Source organism: Phodopus roborovskii, unplaced genomic scaffold (genome assembly GCF_943737965.1).
Source record: "Phodopus roborovskii unplaced genomic scaffold, PHOROB, whole genome shotgun sequence".
Classification (NCBI taxonomy): domain Eukaryota; kingdom Metazoa; phylum Chordata; class Mammalia; order Rodentia; family Cricetidae; genus Phodopus; species Phodopus roborovskii.
The window spans coordinates 16,772,699-16,790,298 of record NW_026126541.1 but is presented as its reverse complement, the minus strand read 5'-3'; positions in this window follow the sequence as shown (position 1 = coordinate 16,790,298).

The window sequence follows — 17,600 nt, the reverse complement described above, 5'->3', positions numbered from 1 at the left end:
ATGGGACTGACTCAGACCCCCTGAACATGGGTCTCAGCTAGAAGGCCTGAGCACTCTAAGGGACCTAAGACAGTGGAACCAGGATGTATTCCTGGTGCCCAAAAGGACCTTGCAGGCACAACCCTCATGGAGGGATACTCCCTTAACCTAGAGACAGGAGAGAAGGCCTAGTCCCTACTCCAAATGACTTGACAGATTTAGATGACCCCTCCTAGATGGCATCACCTTACATGTGGAGTGGGAGGGAATGGGAGGGGAGGGTGGTCGGGGTGCATGTGAGGGGGGTAGAGAGGAAGGGAGGAGGGAGGGAGAGAGGGAGGGAGAGGGAACTGGGATCCATATGTGAAATATAAATAAATAAATAAATGAAAGAGATGTTTCCCCAAAAACTCCTATTCTTAGGGCTGAGATTACCATGCTGCTTTTCAAACTGTCTGTCTGTGTGTGTGGGCTTTACTTCATGGCTTGCATGCTTACTCTAGCTCTCACTATGTAATACTTGGTTATGAAAGGCAATAGCCTGTAAGGGCTCCAATCTGTCAAGTATATTACATTATAGGAAGGTCCACTAAAAAAAAGACCTACTCAGTCACTGTCAAATTCCGTTCTTCAGTGGAATTTAATGGAAATTACATGGAATAACGAAAACCTGGAAATCAAAAATATCTTTGGGAAAATAAAAGGTTGCCAGAGTCTACACACCGTTGTTGGTATGAAGAAGTTCAAAAAATAAAAGAGTTTAGAGGGAAAGGGATTAGAAAGAAGAAACTAAAAAGAAGACAGAAAGAAAAGAAAGAGGCAAATAGCCAGCCATATTACACTGGAAGTGTCTGAAAGCCATTGGGGACTGGCTAAGAACAAAGGAAGTAGACAGAAAGTTGGCTGGAAATTTCCACGAGAAAGCATTTTTCTTTTATTCATTAATCTAATAAATATGGGTATTTTTATTGTTGTTGTTTTGGTTTTTGGTTTTTTGAGACAGAGTTTCTCCATGTAACAGCCCTAGCTATTCTAGAACTTGCTTTGTAAACTATCTGGCCTTGAATTCAGAGATCTTCCTGCCTCTGCATCCCAAGTGCTGCAACTAAAATGGCATATGCCACCACACCTGGATGTAATAAGTATGTCTTCACTGCCTGCTGTGTGTGTTTGTCACTCTACTAAACCTAGAACGAGATTCTCAAAATATTAAAACTCATACACATGATTAAACAAGCATTAGGAGAATGCTTACTACACTCTTGGTCCTGTGCTAGACAGTACACATACAGAAACATGTAAGACAGCCCTGCTTCCATGAAATTAACCAAAATAAATGTAAGTGCCACAAATAACAGCCCAGATATTAATTTTAAACTCTCTACTAACCATTCTTTTCAGTTTTCTATTCAATGTTTTGGTCATATTTCCCCTCCTTCAAGTCCTCCCAGATCCTCCCCAACTCCCCAAACTTCATGTTCTTTACCTATTGAGACAGACAGAGAGAAAGAGGGAGGGAGAGAGAGAGAGAGAGAGAGAGAGAGAGAGAGAGAGAGAGAGAGAGAGAGAGAGAGAGAGAGAGAGGGGGGAGAGAGAGAGGATAATAAATTCTGGATATCAAAAGAAGGTAAAAAGACCAAAAGAAAAAAGTCAAACCATAACCAAAAAAACACACAAAAAAACCACAGATTCCATTTTGTATTGATCATGAGGTCTGCCCTGGAGTTTCCTTGATATACCCAGAAAACTGGCTTTCTCTCTCCCAGAAGATATTGATTGCAAATAGCATCTTAGGGGTGGACCTTTCTTCCCACTTCCCCTTCTCCACTGCAGTCATATTAAAAATAATAATTATTTTAGTAATATGTTTTATTGGGTATAATATGGCCAAAGTATTATTTCAACATGTAATTAATCCAAATATAAAAATAATTTATGTTTTCCATTGTTTTTTTCTTTTTTAGCCTGGCTGTTACACTGCCTGTCCTGGAGCTCACTCTGTAGACCAGACTGGCCTTGAAGTCACAGCATTCTACGTACCTCTGCCTCTCAAGTGCTGGGATTAAAGGTGTGTCCCATTCTTTTTTCTTATAAGTCTGAATCCATTGTAGTTGCACATCCCAATTCACTCAAGCCACATTTGAAGTGTTCAAAATTAACTATCTTTTTGGTCAGAACAAATTTAGAGTCACACCTTTTAAACTTCTATTTTGGGTTTGTTTATTCTTTAGACAGGATCTTACACTAGCATAGGCTGACCTAGAACTCACTCTGTAATCCAGGCTAGCCTCCCATTCAAGGTGATCCTCCTATATCACAGCCTCCCAAACACTTCAATTACAGGTGTGATCCACCACACTCTGTTCAAACTTCTTTGATAGATGCTAGGCACATGACTTTAATCCCAGCAGCCAGAGCTGGGAGATGATGTACACACCTTTCGTCCTTGGAATTAAGAGACAGACGGATCTCTGTGAGTCCAAGGTCGCCCAGATCTACACAAGATTGAATCAATCTAAAAGACAATTATAGCTCACACCTTTAATCCAAGGACTCATGAGAGGTACATAAGACAGGAGCAAGTCTCAGTATGAGAGATTCATTCTGCAGTCACATTGAGGTTAGGAAAACACTGAAGTCTCAGGATTCCCCAGCTACGCTGAGGAGAGGCAGCAGGATTAGCCCAGTCAGCCTGAGGTAGTGGTAAGAGCTAGTGGCCCACTACATTGCTTTTCTGTTCATCAGCTTGAAGTTTGAACCCCAGTATCAATCTCTGGGTCTTTTATTTATTCATGTTACAATACCCACAGATAAGTAAGTGTAGTCCTCACCCCTCATCAAGGAAATTTTCCTTTACAGAGACAAATAAAGAAAACTACAACCAATCAAAATGGAGAGTTGTGGAACCCAGCCCCAACTGATACATCTACAATACAGCCTCTCACACCAAAGGCTCAGGGGTCCTTTGTGGAAAGACTGTTAAGATCCAGAGGAATTGAACAAGAACAACAATAGATATGATAACACAGACAGCCCAGGAGGCCTCAATCTTATACAAACAACTACAGCAACTAAAGGATGCTGAGTTGGAGTAGAGAAATAGCTCAGTGACTGAGAGCACTTGCTGCTCTTCTAGAGGACCCTTACGGCAGCTCACAAATCTCTGTGACTCCAGTTCCAAGAGATCTGACACCTTCATACAGAAATACATGCAGGTAAAACACCAATGCACATAACATAAAAATAAATAATTGTTTATGGAAGGAATTTGGAGAACAAAAAATAGTATTTCATATTGGGAAGAGTACATCAATTGGTTACCCAGTGCCAAATGGTCATCCCTGAAAACATGCATAGAAGTAACATCATACAGACTGAGCAGATTGTGTTTATGTATTTAACGATGTACTTATATCTAGATATATATGTAAAAACAGTAAATGAATGAAAGCAAACAAGGAGGGGTATATGGGAGGGTTTTGATGGAGGAAGGGGAAGAAGGCAATGATGTAATTATAATTTCAAAAAAAAGGAAATAATTTTAAAGAAATAAAGAGGTCATGAATTTGAAAAGCAGTAAGGGAGAGAACATGGGAGGGGTTGGAGGGAAGAAAGGGAAGGGAGAAATTAAATAATTGTATTTTAATTAAAATTTCTAAGTTATTAAGAAAGAAAGCAACTTAAGACAGAAAGGGTTTACTTATCTGGGCTCACGTCCAAGGGCACAGTTCACTATAGTGAGAAAAATCAAGGAAACAGGAAATTGAAGCAAATGGTCATATAGGCTGCCAGGAAAAAGACAGCAACAAATGCATAGTGTTACTCAGTTTCCTTTCTCTGTACAATCCAGGATCTTGGGCCTTGGGATTAGTACCACCCAGAGTGGATGGGCCTCCCATTCAACTTATAGAATCAAGTCAGTCCCCACAGGCATGCCCAGAGACCCATCTCCCAAGTGATTCTCCATTCTGTCAAGTTAACAGTTAACACTAATAATCACTGATAAGTAGTCTAAGTCCTACAAAATCCTTATGAACATAGACATCTGTTATGCCATTATAAATAATGGTATAACCTAAATATTTATCAGTAGAATATTGACAGTTATACAGCTTTTATTCAAATAGAGGTTGCTTTCTATTAGACAATATTCATTTGTCAATTCTCTCAGCCCTCTCATCACATAACCACTATCTTCTCCATTTAAAAATGGAGAAACTGGAGCTAAGGAGATCCCTCAGTTTGTAAACTGCTTACCACTCAAACATGAGGGCCTGAGTCCAGACCACTAGCACAAATGTACTAAGTCCTGGCACTGCAGAATGTGTCTATAATCCATACAGGCAGAAGAGGGAATGGAGCTGGGCAGCTCCTTGGAGAGCATTGGTCAGCTATAACTCCAGTTCCAGGGAATCTGACTGCCCTCTACTGGACTCTGTAGGTGCTGTATCCACATGGTGCATTTACATACAAGCAATACACTCAGGCATGGATGCATGGTGCATGTATAGATAGATAGATGGATGGATGGATGGATGGATGGATGGATGGACGGACGGACAGACAGATAGATTTTAAAACATATTTCTGACCAGAATTCAGTTTCCAGCATCCATGTCACAGACTCACAGTCACCCATAACTCCACCTTTGGGGGAATCTAACTTTATCTCCTGGTATCAGTAGGCACTTGCACTCACATATACAACCCCTCCCTGAACACACACACACACACACACACACACACACACACACACACACTAAATCTAAAAAACAAAATAAAAAGTAAGGTGAAGAACAATCCAAGAGACACTAGATGTCAGCCTCTTGGCTTCCACGTACACATGTGCACAAGCCCTCACGTGAAAATGTACATACATCATATATGCATGTGCACAAAAAATGCTTAAATGAAATGGGAAATTTGAAGTTGTTTAAAGTTATACAGCTAAATAATAGAAGAACCAGGATAAGAACACAGATAATCTAGAATCTGTGTTTTTAGCTGCCATATTATATGGCTTTTCAGAAGACCAGAATAGTGGCATGGTTTATCTATACAATAACTTATTAAATATATGTTAAATTGTATTTACGGATACTAAACTAAAACTGAAAATTTTTATTACAAAAACCTGAAAGAAACTTCATCACCTCAAGAAAGATCTGTCCTCATCTATAAATGGGGATATAAATTAATCCTATGGTTAGCCTAATGATAAATAAGATGGTTGAAGTAAAAAAAAATAATTGGGAAAGCAGCTTGATACGATTTCCAAATTTGGGGCATTGGTCAAAGTAACATTTATGTTATCATCTTAAACAATGCTGCATCCAAAGAGTGTCCCCCTACTCTCCAAATCTAGCTTTAACCTTGGCTTAGTCTTTGCAGGACCCTAACCATATGACACATTTCTCACACTGCAGTAGTCTATTTAATTACTTTCTGTTGCAAGTAGAGCTTCAAAAGTTTGCTTACAGTATCTTCCAAAAGGTCCAAAAGACCTTTTCTAAAAGCACAAAGCTCCATGTAGAACTAAGTAATCTGAAAGAGATGCACAGCACTCATAACTAAAGCTGGATAGACGCCAAACAATATTCAAAGCCACCAGAAAACCACAAGTGCAATAAGAAATATAAGGCAAAAATCCAGAACCCAGAGTAATTTTAAGAGCGCCTGCCAGTTGTGAGCACGAGCTAGTTGGTGAGACCTGTAACTGGAATTAGAGGAGTGACAGAATGGTGATATGTCAAACCTCAACTACAAACTCCCACAAAGGATTTTCAGGAATCTGAAATCAAAACTTGACATATATAAAGGAGAAGTTTTCTCCCGTGCTCTTGGATAGGTAGGATAAATAGTAAAAATGGCGATCTTGCCAAAAGCAACCTACAGATTCCATGTAAACCCATTAAAATCCCAGCACAATTCTTCACTGACCTAGAAAGGATAATAATCAACTTTATAATGAAAAACAAAAGACCCAGGATAGCCAAAACAACCCTGTACAATAAAAGAACTTCAGGAGGCATCACCATTACTGACTTCAAGCTCTACTACAGACCTATAATCCTGAAAACATCCTGGTATTGGCACAAAAATAGACAAGTAGACCAATGGAATTGAATAGAAAATCCTGATATTAACCCACACACTTACAAATACCTGATTTTTGACCAAAAAAAAAAAAAAAACTAAAAGTATACAATGGGAGGACTAAAGGAAAGCATCTTCAACAAATGGAGCTGGCACAACTGGATGATGTTGTGTAGAAGACTGCAGATAGAGCCATGTCTATCACCACACACAAAACTCAAGTCCAAATGGATCAAAGACCTGAACATAAATCCAGCCACACTGAACCTCTTAGAAGAGAAAGTAGGAGGTACCCTTGAACAAACTGGTACAGAAGACCACTTCCTGAACATAACTCTAGTAGCACAGACACTGAGATAGACAATTAATAAATGGGACCACCTAAAACTGAGAAGCTTCTGTAAGGCACAGGACACAGTTGACAAGACCAAACAGCAGCCCACAGAGTGGGAAAAGATCTTCACCAATCCTACATCTGATGGAGGGCTGACCTCCAAAGAAACTAGTCACCAAAACACCAAATAACCCTATTAAAAATGGGGTACAGAACTGAAGAGAGAATTCTCAATAGAGGAAATCAAAAAGGCTGAAAGACACTTAAGAAAGTGCTCAACATCCTTAGCTATCAGAGAAATGCAAATCAAGGCAACTCTGTGATACCATCTTACTCCTGCCAGAATGGCTAAAATTAGAAACACCAATGACAACTTATGCTGGAGAGGATGTGGAGAAAGGGGGACACTCCTCCACTGCTGGTGAGAGTACAAACTTGTACAGCTATTTTGGAGATCAGTATGGCGGTTCCTCAGGAAAATGGGAATCAGTCTACCACAGGACCCAGCAATCCCACTCTTAGGCATATACCCAAATGATCCACATCCATGCAACAAAGACATCTGTTCAACTATGTTTGTAGCAGCATTATTTGTAATAGCAAGAATATGGATGCAACCTAGATGCCCCTCAACTGAAGAATGGATAAAGAAGATGTGGCACATTTACACAATGGAATACTACTCTGCAGAAAATAACAATGGAATCTTGAAGTTCGCAGGCAAATGGATGGAACTTGAAGAAACCACTCTGAATAAGGTAACCCAGTCACAAAAAAAGAGGAACATGGTATGTACTCACTCATATATATGGGTTTTTGACATAGAGTAAAGGATCACCAGCCTATAAGTCACACTTCCAGATACAAGGAAGAATCCAAGAGATTCATACAAGGTCCCTAACAGAAGGGGAAAGAAAGGAACAAGATCTCCTGAGCATATTGGGAATGGGGGAGCAGTGAGTGGGAGAGGGAGCTAGGAGAAAGAGAAGGGGAGGAGAGGAAATCACGAGGGACTAGGAAGATTGAGTCAGGGGAGGAACAGATGAAAGGAGAGAGAGAGAGAGAGAGAGAGAGAGAGAGAGAGAGAGAGAGAGAGAGATATGTGCCATGAAGAGGGATCCATTATAGGTTTGAAGAGAAAACTGACCCTAGAGAAATGTCCAGAGACCTACAAGACTGACCCCAACTAACAACTTGAGCAACAGTGGAAAGGCTACCATAAATGCCCTTCTCTGATAATGAGATTGATGACTAACTTATGCATCATAGAGTCCTCATCTAGTAGCTGATGGAAACAGAAGCAGACACCTACAGCTAAACATTGAGCTGAACTAGAATCCAGATGCAGAGAAGGAGGACAAGACCAGGCTACAGAAACACACAGAGACAGCTGACCTGAACAAGGAGGAGCTAATGGGCCCCCAGACTGATAGCTGGGAATCCAGCATGGGACTGACTCAGACCCCTTGAACATGGTTCTCAGTTAGAAGGCCTGGGCAGCCTAAAGGACCTCTGACAGTGGAACCAGGATGTATCCCTGGTGCACAAAAGGACTTTGGGAGCCCGTTCCCCATAGAGGGTTACTCCTCCCTTAACCTAGAGGTAGGAGAGAGGGCCTAGACCCTACTCCAAATGAATTAACAGATTTAGATGATCCCTCCGGAAGGCATCACCCTCCCTGTGGAGTGGGGGGGGGTAATGAGAGGGGAGGGTGGTCGGGGAGCACGGGAGGGTGGGAGAGAGAAAAAGAGGGAGAGAGGGAGAGAGAGGGAACTGGGATCGATATATAAAATTAAAAAAAAAATAAAGTAGAAGTTTAGAATCTATTGATACACAGATACAAGCCCTTGGTGGGACCAAGAGCCTTGAGTAAGATCAGTAAGAGAGAAACCCCTGGAGACGATACTAACATCTATTACATTTTTCTTCACATTTTCACCTGAAGCTAAGAATCCAGACTTACCACTGGGCAAATAAAGAAACCAGTAGAATTTTACCAGCTATGTGATCGGGAACTTGAGTGACCCCAACCCACAGCCATTTCCTCCTCAAAACATCCACGGGAAAATTAGCACAGTATAGAGTGCCTGCAGTTCCACATAGTCTTTTGATCTTAGGGATTCAAAGCCACACAGCAAGGTCCCATCTCAACATATCCTTAATTAGTGATACAGTATTAAATATGTTATTTATTATGCCCAATGTCGCTCACAGACCACCAGGATCCGAATGTTAAGAATTTCTTGTTTAGAACCAACAAGATGGTTGGCATGTTGCCAACAAACCCTGGTGACCCCAGTTCCACACACACCACCCACATACATGGTGGAAGGAAAGAACTGACCCTTCCATTTTTCTCTGACCTCCAGAGCATAGTGTGACACACCTACACGGAGAGAGACATGCACGCACAAGCACATAACATGACTGAAAAAAGAATTCCTGCGGTGAAGGAGACGATAAGGAAGGAGACTTTGGGGTGACAAAGGACAGGAGGAAGGAATGGGATGGTGAAGGCGAGCAAACACGGAATTAATCTGTCCGGGCTCGGGAAAAGGCTTGGGCTGTAGCTACTTCTACAGTGACTTTATAGTACCAGTTTGTGACCAGTTCCCAGCTCCCGAGGCTCCTGGAAGCCGGTAGTCCTCACCTACCTTCCGGCCACCTGCTGCTGTGTCCCTCCCAGAGGGCACCCCTCGGGCTCCTCTCCCAGTGGCCCAACTGCCAGACGAGGAAAAGGATGGCGTTTTCTCCCTGGGGCATCCGCCCTGGGCTTTCTCCTCAGAGGCCCAGCCTGGCACAGGAGCCGTGGCCCCCACGGCGTGCGCACAGGGCAGGGCCACTCTCCCCCGGGGCTTCAGCCCGGTGGCCCCGTGCCTGCACCAGCTTTGCCAGCTGTCATGCACACCAGCTCCGGTCACCGAGTCAGGGCAAAGGCCCAACACGTGCCTCCAGAAGCGAGCTGCGCATGCGCGCGCGCACACACGAGGCCCTGCCAGGGAACTCCCGGCATGCCCCGCAGCTGCAGAAGATGGACTTGATGGATGCGGGGCGGTCCACCGGCTGCTGCCTGAACCAGCGCTGCTCTGGACGCTGTCTCTCCCCTCTGACCTCACTGTCCGCACCACAGCCTAAACAGCCCCGCAGCGGAAGGCCTCAGAGGGGAACGCCAGGAGCAAAGCAGCCCAGAACCAACCTGGCCCCGTCCCCAACTCCTGTCTCTCATTTGGGTGAAGTCTGGTGGTAAATCAGGGCTTTGCATGGCCCCCACAGAGTCAAACGGGAGGAGACAAGGCTCAGTTCCTGTAGTCTCCATGGAGTAGAAGACCCCAGTCACAAGATTTGAGTCTCTTTGTTTGTACATATTCTGTTGCTGAGGATAAATACGGTGGTGGGTCCCCGAAGGGGCAGGATCCAAAGCCTTGTTAGGAAAATAGAGAAATAAACTGGCATTTCCAATTCAGTCCTGCCCCGAAGACTTTCAGGTTATGTCTCTGTTAACCCATATACATTGAAAATTCTGTAGAGTGGAATGTGTTTAATTAATATACTCAGTCTGTGGAATATCAGTTTAGCAACATAGAACAGTCATAATGGAGTGGTTGAACAGCATGGAAGACCATCACGCTGTCACCACTAGCAAGGAATACAACTCAGTAACACCTGAAGTCCATCTTGCAGAGTACACCTCAGAGCCTTTGGTGGCCTTCTCTAGGGTGCACATGTGGCCTCCATAGCCTCCACAGAAAGGGGTCTCAGGAGGGTCAGGATGTGATTTGAATGATAATGTCCCCCACAGTCTGAGGCTATGAATACTTGGTCCCCAGTTAGTGGCACTTTTGGGATAGGTTTAAGAAGTGTGACCTTGCTGGATGAAGTATGTCACTAGGGAAAGGTGCTGAGGTTTCAAAGCCATGCACCATTCCCAAATTTCTCTCTTTGATTTATGCTTGTCGTTCAAGATGTAAGCTAAGCCTTCAGCTTCCTGCCCCTGCTGACATGCCGTCACTCCGCTACCATGGACTCTAACCCTCTGGAACCATAATGCCAAAGTAAATATCTCTCTATAAATTGCCTTGAACATGGTGTTTTGCCACAGCAATAGAAAAGTAGCTAATTCACAAAGTGAGCCAATGAGTTTATTGGTTAAGCAGAAACACAAGTGGCTGTTGGAATCAAGCTGAAGTGTAAGAGTGGGAAAGAAAAGCAGAGAAATGCCCCAGTTGTGGCTGGATATGTGATTTCAGGGCTGTGAAGCTACCTCGTCTACCCACATCATGGATGTTATAAAGTATATGCTGATAGATTGTTTTTGTTCTTGATGAAGAAACATTTAAGTTCATTCTGTACAGGCTTACCGATGCAGACAGGAGAGCTAGGAGAGATAAGCTTCTCAAAGGGATTCTTATGTGCACATAGATTATAAAGAGGTTTATAATAGTTCATGTGGACTTAAGATATAGTTTGATACCCATTTCAGTCTTGTTTCTCAGAAAAGGAAGTTTCATACTTTTGCAGGTGGCCTGCCTAGTTATGCTAAAATTCCTATGTGTCTGCCAACAAAAGAATGAAAATCAAAAGTTTTCCACATCCCCTAAACAACTGTCCTTCTGAAATATCACTTATTGCTAGCCCATTAAAATTAAAATTCCAAGTGTGCTAACCAAACATGGTGAGTGTATGCACTTGGCAGACTGAGGCAAAGGCATAAGTTCAAGACCAGCATGGGCAACATAGCAAGACCCTTCTCAAAAAGGAAAGAAAGAAAGAAAGAAAGAAAGGATAAATCTTCCTAATGAACATGTGTATCACTTTTCACTTCCACAAAACTGGTTTCTTCATCAAAATACACCATAAATTGAAAGTTGGAAGTAATTATATAATGAATGGTAGATGCCAGGAGGTACAGGATCTATTGTAATATAAAGCACAGGATTTCAGTTTCAACCTGAGGGAAACCACTGAAAATATTTTGAAGAAACTACCAAGATGAGATCTGAAGGATTGTGGAAGTCCTTTTTGTTTTTAATTTTTGAAAGACTATTTTTGTTTTTACGTGAGTTCCATGGATAAGTGCAAGAAATCATTGCCATGTTTAGAGAGAAATGAAAGTTAACTTACTTATCAAACCTTTAAAACAAATGGAGTATGTTTCTAAAAGAAAAGTGGAATAAAGATCCTAAAAACTGTCTATTGTTAATATTCAAATTAAGGGAGGTGATTTTTAATCAAGAGGGTGATCAATGGAGGGAAAATGCAATCAGAGGCAGCAATATGTAGCAAAATTTGAAAACAAGAGAGCATGGAACTCATAGAAGAAACTGAACAAAGTGTTCGAGATGGCTGAATCCTCAGGCAATGGAGGGAAAATAGTTAAGATTATTGGCACCAGGTAATGGTGGTGCACAGCTTTAATCCTGGTGGCACTCAGGAGGCAGAGATAGGCCATCCTGGTCTACAGGATGAGTTCAAGGACAACCAGGGCTACACAGGAAACCCTGTCTGGGGAGGGGTTGCTCTGGAGCTGGAGAGATGGCTCAGTGGATAAGAGAACTGGCTGCTCTTGCAGAGGATCAGCTCTCGGTTCCCAGCACACACATGCTGACTCACAACCATTTATAACTCCAGTTCCAGGGAATCCGAAGCACCCTTCTGACTTCCATGGGCACTACATCGTGAAGTATGCATACATGCATGCAGGCAAAACCCTCAACACACATAAAAATGCTTTTGAAAAAATAATATTGGCTCTGGACGTAGCTTATTCTCAGATCATCAAGTCTCAGTTCTGCCACTTATACCAAACAAATAAAACAAAATGCTAGAGGAAGCAACTTGTGAAGGACTTTGATTGGCCCTGGAAAGCAATTTATGTTTCATCCTTTAAACAATAGAAAACCAGTGGGTGGGAGGTTCGAAACAGGATATTGAGTCTATGTTTTATAAATAGTACTCTGGAAATTATCACAATAGTAATGGTAATAATAATAATAGACGCCATAAATTTTTAAAAGGACTAGATACAGGGAAATTAAATTTGAAGAAGCCAAGGCCACTATTGGTGAACTAACAAAAAATCCTTAAAAATATGTTTTCATTATTGCCAAATCAAATAAAAGGTTATTAGTGATAATATTCACCTACACTAATAACAGTAGTTTATACAAATAATTTCAATATAACATCCAGCCTTTTTTGCTGAAACCCTTTCAGTTTTGACAGGTATTTACAAACTTGTTCTGCACAGCAACAGACAGCATGCAAACAGAGGTGTTATCCCTGCTGGCTCCTTCATCAAAATACACCTTTCTGGTTTTATAACAGGGTTGTCCTTGACTCCCTTACCCTTGCTTCCACAGATAATAGACACAGAATCATTTAATGTTCAATAAAGAAAGGCCTTGGAAAGACCAAAGTTGTGGCTCAGTGGCAGCTCACATATGTAGCATGCTCAAGATTTGGGTTCAATTCCCACATTTTCTTTTTAAGTCTCAATTTTGGAAATACTGTAGTTAGTCTGTTTCTCCTAGTTAAACAAGTATTTCTCAATTCTCACTCCAAAACAGTTATTAAGGCCATGTTTTGACTTCTGATAAATAACCTCATATAAGGTGTCTGCTACCAACCTCTATACACCAGCCCAATTGCCCACTTCCTAATAAACCAGGAAACACAAACCTCGTTTTTCATGCCTCTCCCACAACTGTATCATACAAAGCACAACTCTTATTCCTTCCAGTGTTCTACATCCTATTCTGGTCCCCATTGCTATGATGTCCTCAAATCTCCCAAATTTCCCCAATAGGAGGGGAATTCTTTGCCTGAATTCTTCCCTGGGGGAAAGATAGCATATAATTTTACAGTTGAGCTTTGGACCCCTGGGCAACTCATTCTGTCTAGACTTAATCCTACCTCTACGTCCTATTTTCTATATACCACAGCTAGTTATGAGGAGCCAAGACAGTGCTAGTCCATAGGATTTCTGTGAGTAATGGGTTGGTTTATAAGAAACAGTGAATAAAGACAGGAATATTGTAAGAATACCAACTATGACACATGCTAAGCCCTGGAATCAGGAATTAGTGAGGTAAGAAAGGTCTTTTCTCTCCTGGAATTTATACTCTACTAGAGAAAAAGTAATAAATAACTACACATTGTGATGGTACTATACACAGAATTATGGGACGGGAATGGAGACTGGAAATAAGATGCTCAGTGCATGAAGAAAGATGGGAAGGAACCCATAAAACTAGAGACTGGTCTAGGAGGAGGAGCTTGGAAGGTTCTAGAAACAGTAAGAAAGCATGTATGGATAAAGACTGGAATGCTTGGAGTCGAGCGGTAGAAGCTAAAGTTGAGATTCAGTTAAAGGCCACATTCAGCATGACCTTGTGAGTCCCTGATAGATGAATGGATGAATTTATTTAAATGCCATAGGAAACTACTGAAGTTTTAAAAACAGATTATTATTAATATAATTGAATCCATGTTTTAAAAAACTTTCTAAATGTCTGTATAGTCAAAAAAACAACATGCCCTGCTAACAAAATTTTAGCCTAGGAACCTTCAGGTCAGAAAAAGTCACTCCAAAGTCCCTCCCAGCCTCAAAACCAGTGATTCTACACTAAATTAAAAAAGAAGAGACTTCGGTTTTTCAGCCACACATGCTAAACACAGAGCTATATTCCTTTATCCCTCTGCATCACTGGATTTGAATGGGTAAGTCGTGTCTAATAAATACTTCCAGTGGTTCTTGTTTCTTGCTTCCAAATGCTAATCAACAATTTTTCTCCTAATGAGGTGTCCAAAACTAAAAGCAGCATCCCAGGCACTATCTGTCACTACGGTCAGACAGAAAGAGCCATTATTCCCCTGCTTTACGACAAGAGGCCAGTGTCACATTTTCTCACATTACACGGCAACTGTGTATCTGATGTGCTGCTCAGCATCACCCTTGGGTCTCTGCAGCCATTGCTACTTTGCAGGTGTTGCCCTCCATCTAAACATTTTTCTTTGCAGTTACTTTCCCCCAAGTACCTGTACTTGACATTTTTCCAAGTTCAGTGTCATTCTCTTTGCCATATTGCTAATGCTTAAATTTCTTTGGCTTGTCCTAGGTTCTGCAGCACGTCTTCTTTAAAAGTCATCTGAGAATCTCATTAACATATTTGTGAACAGGATGTAGCTAGAAAAGAATTGTTGAGGGATCTTTCTTCTATTTATTAGGTACTGTTTCTAGAAATGTTGAATAAGAAAAAAGAATGAGAAGAAAGGATAGAAGGAGCAAAAAAGGGAGGGAAGAAAGAAAAGAAAAGAGGGAACACTAAAATTAGAGAGAAGTTGTAAGTACAACCACATAAAATTATATATGTCATTGTCATTGAACAAATGTATAGTAGATAGTTGTAACATAGTATAAAATACTGTGTGTGTCGAATAAATCTTGAACAACTAAATATTTAATCACTCTGTATCTGAATGTCCTCACTACAAATTGAAATTGTAATGATGCCTACCACCAAAGATTTTTCTGAACATTAAATGTTACTTTATACCTAATACATAGTAAGCCTCTGTCAATGTTGCCTGGAATTACCATACCATATTCCTAACTTTAAATTTTTTCTTTGCATTCATTTATTCCTTCCTCCCTTATTTTGTATGTGTGCCACTCAGTGTGTGTGTGTGTGTGTGTGTGTGTGTGTGTGTGTGTGTGTGTACTTAAGCAATGGCTTACGTATAAGTTCAGAGGACAACTGTCAGGAGTCAAGTCCCTCCTTCCACCATGCTGATTCCAGAGTTTGAACTTGGGTCTTCCGACTTGACAGAAGGCAGTCTTGCTGCTGAGTCATCCTATCTTACTAACTTTTTACATTGTGGGCATGCATCCGGGAAATACAGATCAAAAGTACATTAAGATTCCATCTCATCCCTGTAAGAATGTCTATCATCAAGAAATCAAGTGACAAATGGTGCTAAGGGCACTTGGAGGGGAAGGTAGTAGGGTATAGTTGGTTCTTTGCTCTTTGGGGGAGCCTATACCCAACCCCCCCCCAAAAAACCACACACACACACACACACACACACACACACACACACACACACACACACACGGAGACTCGGAAACTTATTCTTAGTTATGAATGTCTAGCCTTAGCTTGGCTTATTTCTAGCCAACTTTTCTTAACTTAAATTATCCCAACTACCTTTTGCATCTGGGTTTTTACCTTTCTCTGTTCTGTATATATTTTATTTCCTTCTTATTCCATGTCTAGCTGGGTGGCTGGGTGGCTGGGTAGCTGGGTGGCTGGGTGGCTGGGTGGCTGGGTGGCTGGGTGGCTGGGTGGCTGGGTGGCTGGGTGGCTGGGTGGCTGGGTGGCTGGGTGGCTGGGTGGCTGGGTGGCTGGGTGGCTGGTCTCTGGCATCCTCCTTTCCTCCTTTGCCCTCACTCCTTGATCCTTTCTCCTCAGATTTTTTTCTCCTATTTATTTTCTCTGCCTGCCACACCCACCTATCCTTTCTCCTGCCTTGCTATTAACTATTCAACTCTTTATTAAACAAATCGGGTGTTTTAGACAGGCAGAGTAACACAGCTTCATAGAGTTAAATAAATGCAACATAAAAGAATGCAACACATCTTTGCATCATTAAATAAAAGTCACATAGCATAAACAAATGCAACACATACTTAACTAATATTCTACAACAAGGGTATATGCATCTCTGGTGGGAATATAAATGTATAGTCAAATGGAAATCTGAATATATACTCAAAGGAATCTAAGTTAGCATATCATAGAAATACCTGAAATCCGTGTGTGTGTGTGTGTGTGTGTGTGTGTGTGTGTGTGTGTGTGTCACTGTTCACAACAGCCAGGTATAGAATCAGTCCATTAGTTGATGAATAGGTAAATAAAATGTATATGTACCCATAAGGAAGAAAACAATCTTGCAATACAATGCATATGACTGAAGATTATCATGTGAAATAAAGTAAACTAGATACAGAAAGACAAATATAACATTTTTTTCTTATATGTAGAATCTAATAATCTAATAATTTTCTTGTTGTCCAAATGTATAAACTTCTATTTTCTCTACCTCTCATTTTGAGACATCATTTTCTAGACTCTTCTCTCTAGATGGCCTGGAAATTACACAGCCTCGTGTATTTTGAAGATTTCCTTAATTCAGTAAGTAAGCAGTTTCCACTCATGCTTGTCTTTCTGATATAATATAACCTCTAGTGTAGCAAGGATGGTGTTAACATCGAGACCAGAACATGACACTTTGTCAGTTAACACATTTTCATTATGAACAAGCAATGGCAGAAGGCAAAGCATTCTGCTAAGTATATTCTGAAAAAGCACATTCATGACATTGGAGGTAAATATTATGTCCTCCTTCTCTCTAAGAAGTGTGGGACTGTTGTCTTATAAACTAGGAAGAGAGTGAACATTTGGTTTCTGGAAGCTATTTTTGCCAGCTCTTCCTTTGGACAATCACACTAGCTGAACCTGTCCCCAGAAATCCTTGCAGCTACAGCAGCACTCTGGAAACCCAGTACTTTTCCAGGCCCTCATGTTCAGCAAAAGGAAAAGTACTCAGTGTCTCTAGCTTATCTTCACCTGGGGTTCATTAGCCCTTATTCTCTGATTCATGAAGGGGTGGAGATCTGAAAACTCATTTCACACATGAGGCACTGAGCTCAGAAAACTAATTGATTTTCTAAGTCTACCACTTGTTTATAGATCTGATGTAATTGAGAACATGAAGATTCTTATTCCCCCTCCCTTTCCCTTTATTCTCATTATAAAGTTACTTTTATGAGGAGCTAAGATGTAGCTAGGTAGAAAATCCACCCTTCGTATATGCCTGAGGCATATGTGAAGAACTTGAGAGCAGGGAAAGGGAAGGGCAGGAGAAGTATTATTATTTTTGGAAGAATTTTCAGTGACACCAGAGGAAAAGATGTTGATATGTTAACCAGCAGAAGCAGGGGCATATTTTGCATATAACTAGAAAGTGCAGGGAGCTCAAGTGTGTGTGGTTTTCTTATTTATCTATGTAGTAATTTTTAAAAGAATGTGGTACATATTTATTTCTGGTTGTTTTATAACTTATTTTATTTATGCTCTTTTGCATTCAATTTTTATTATCATGAAGCATGATCCTTTTTCAATGAGAAATT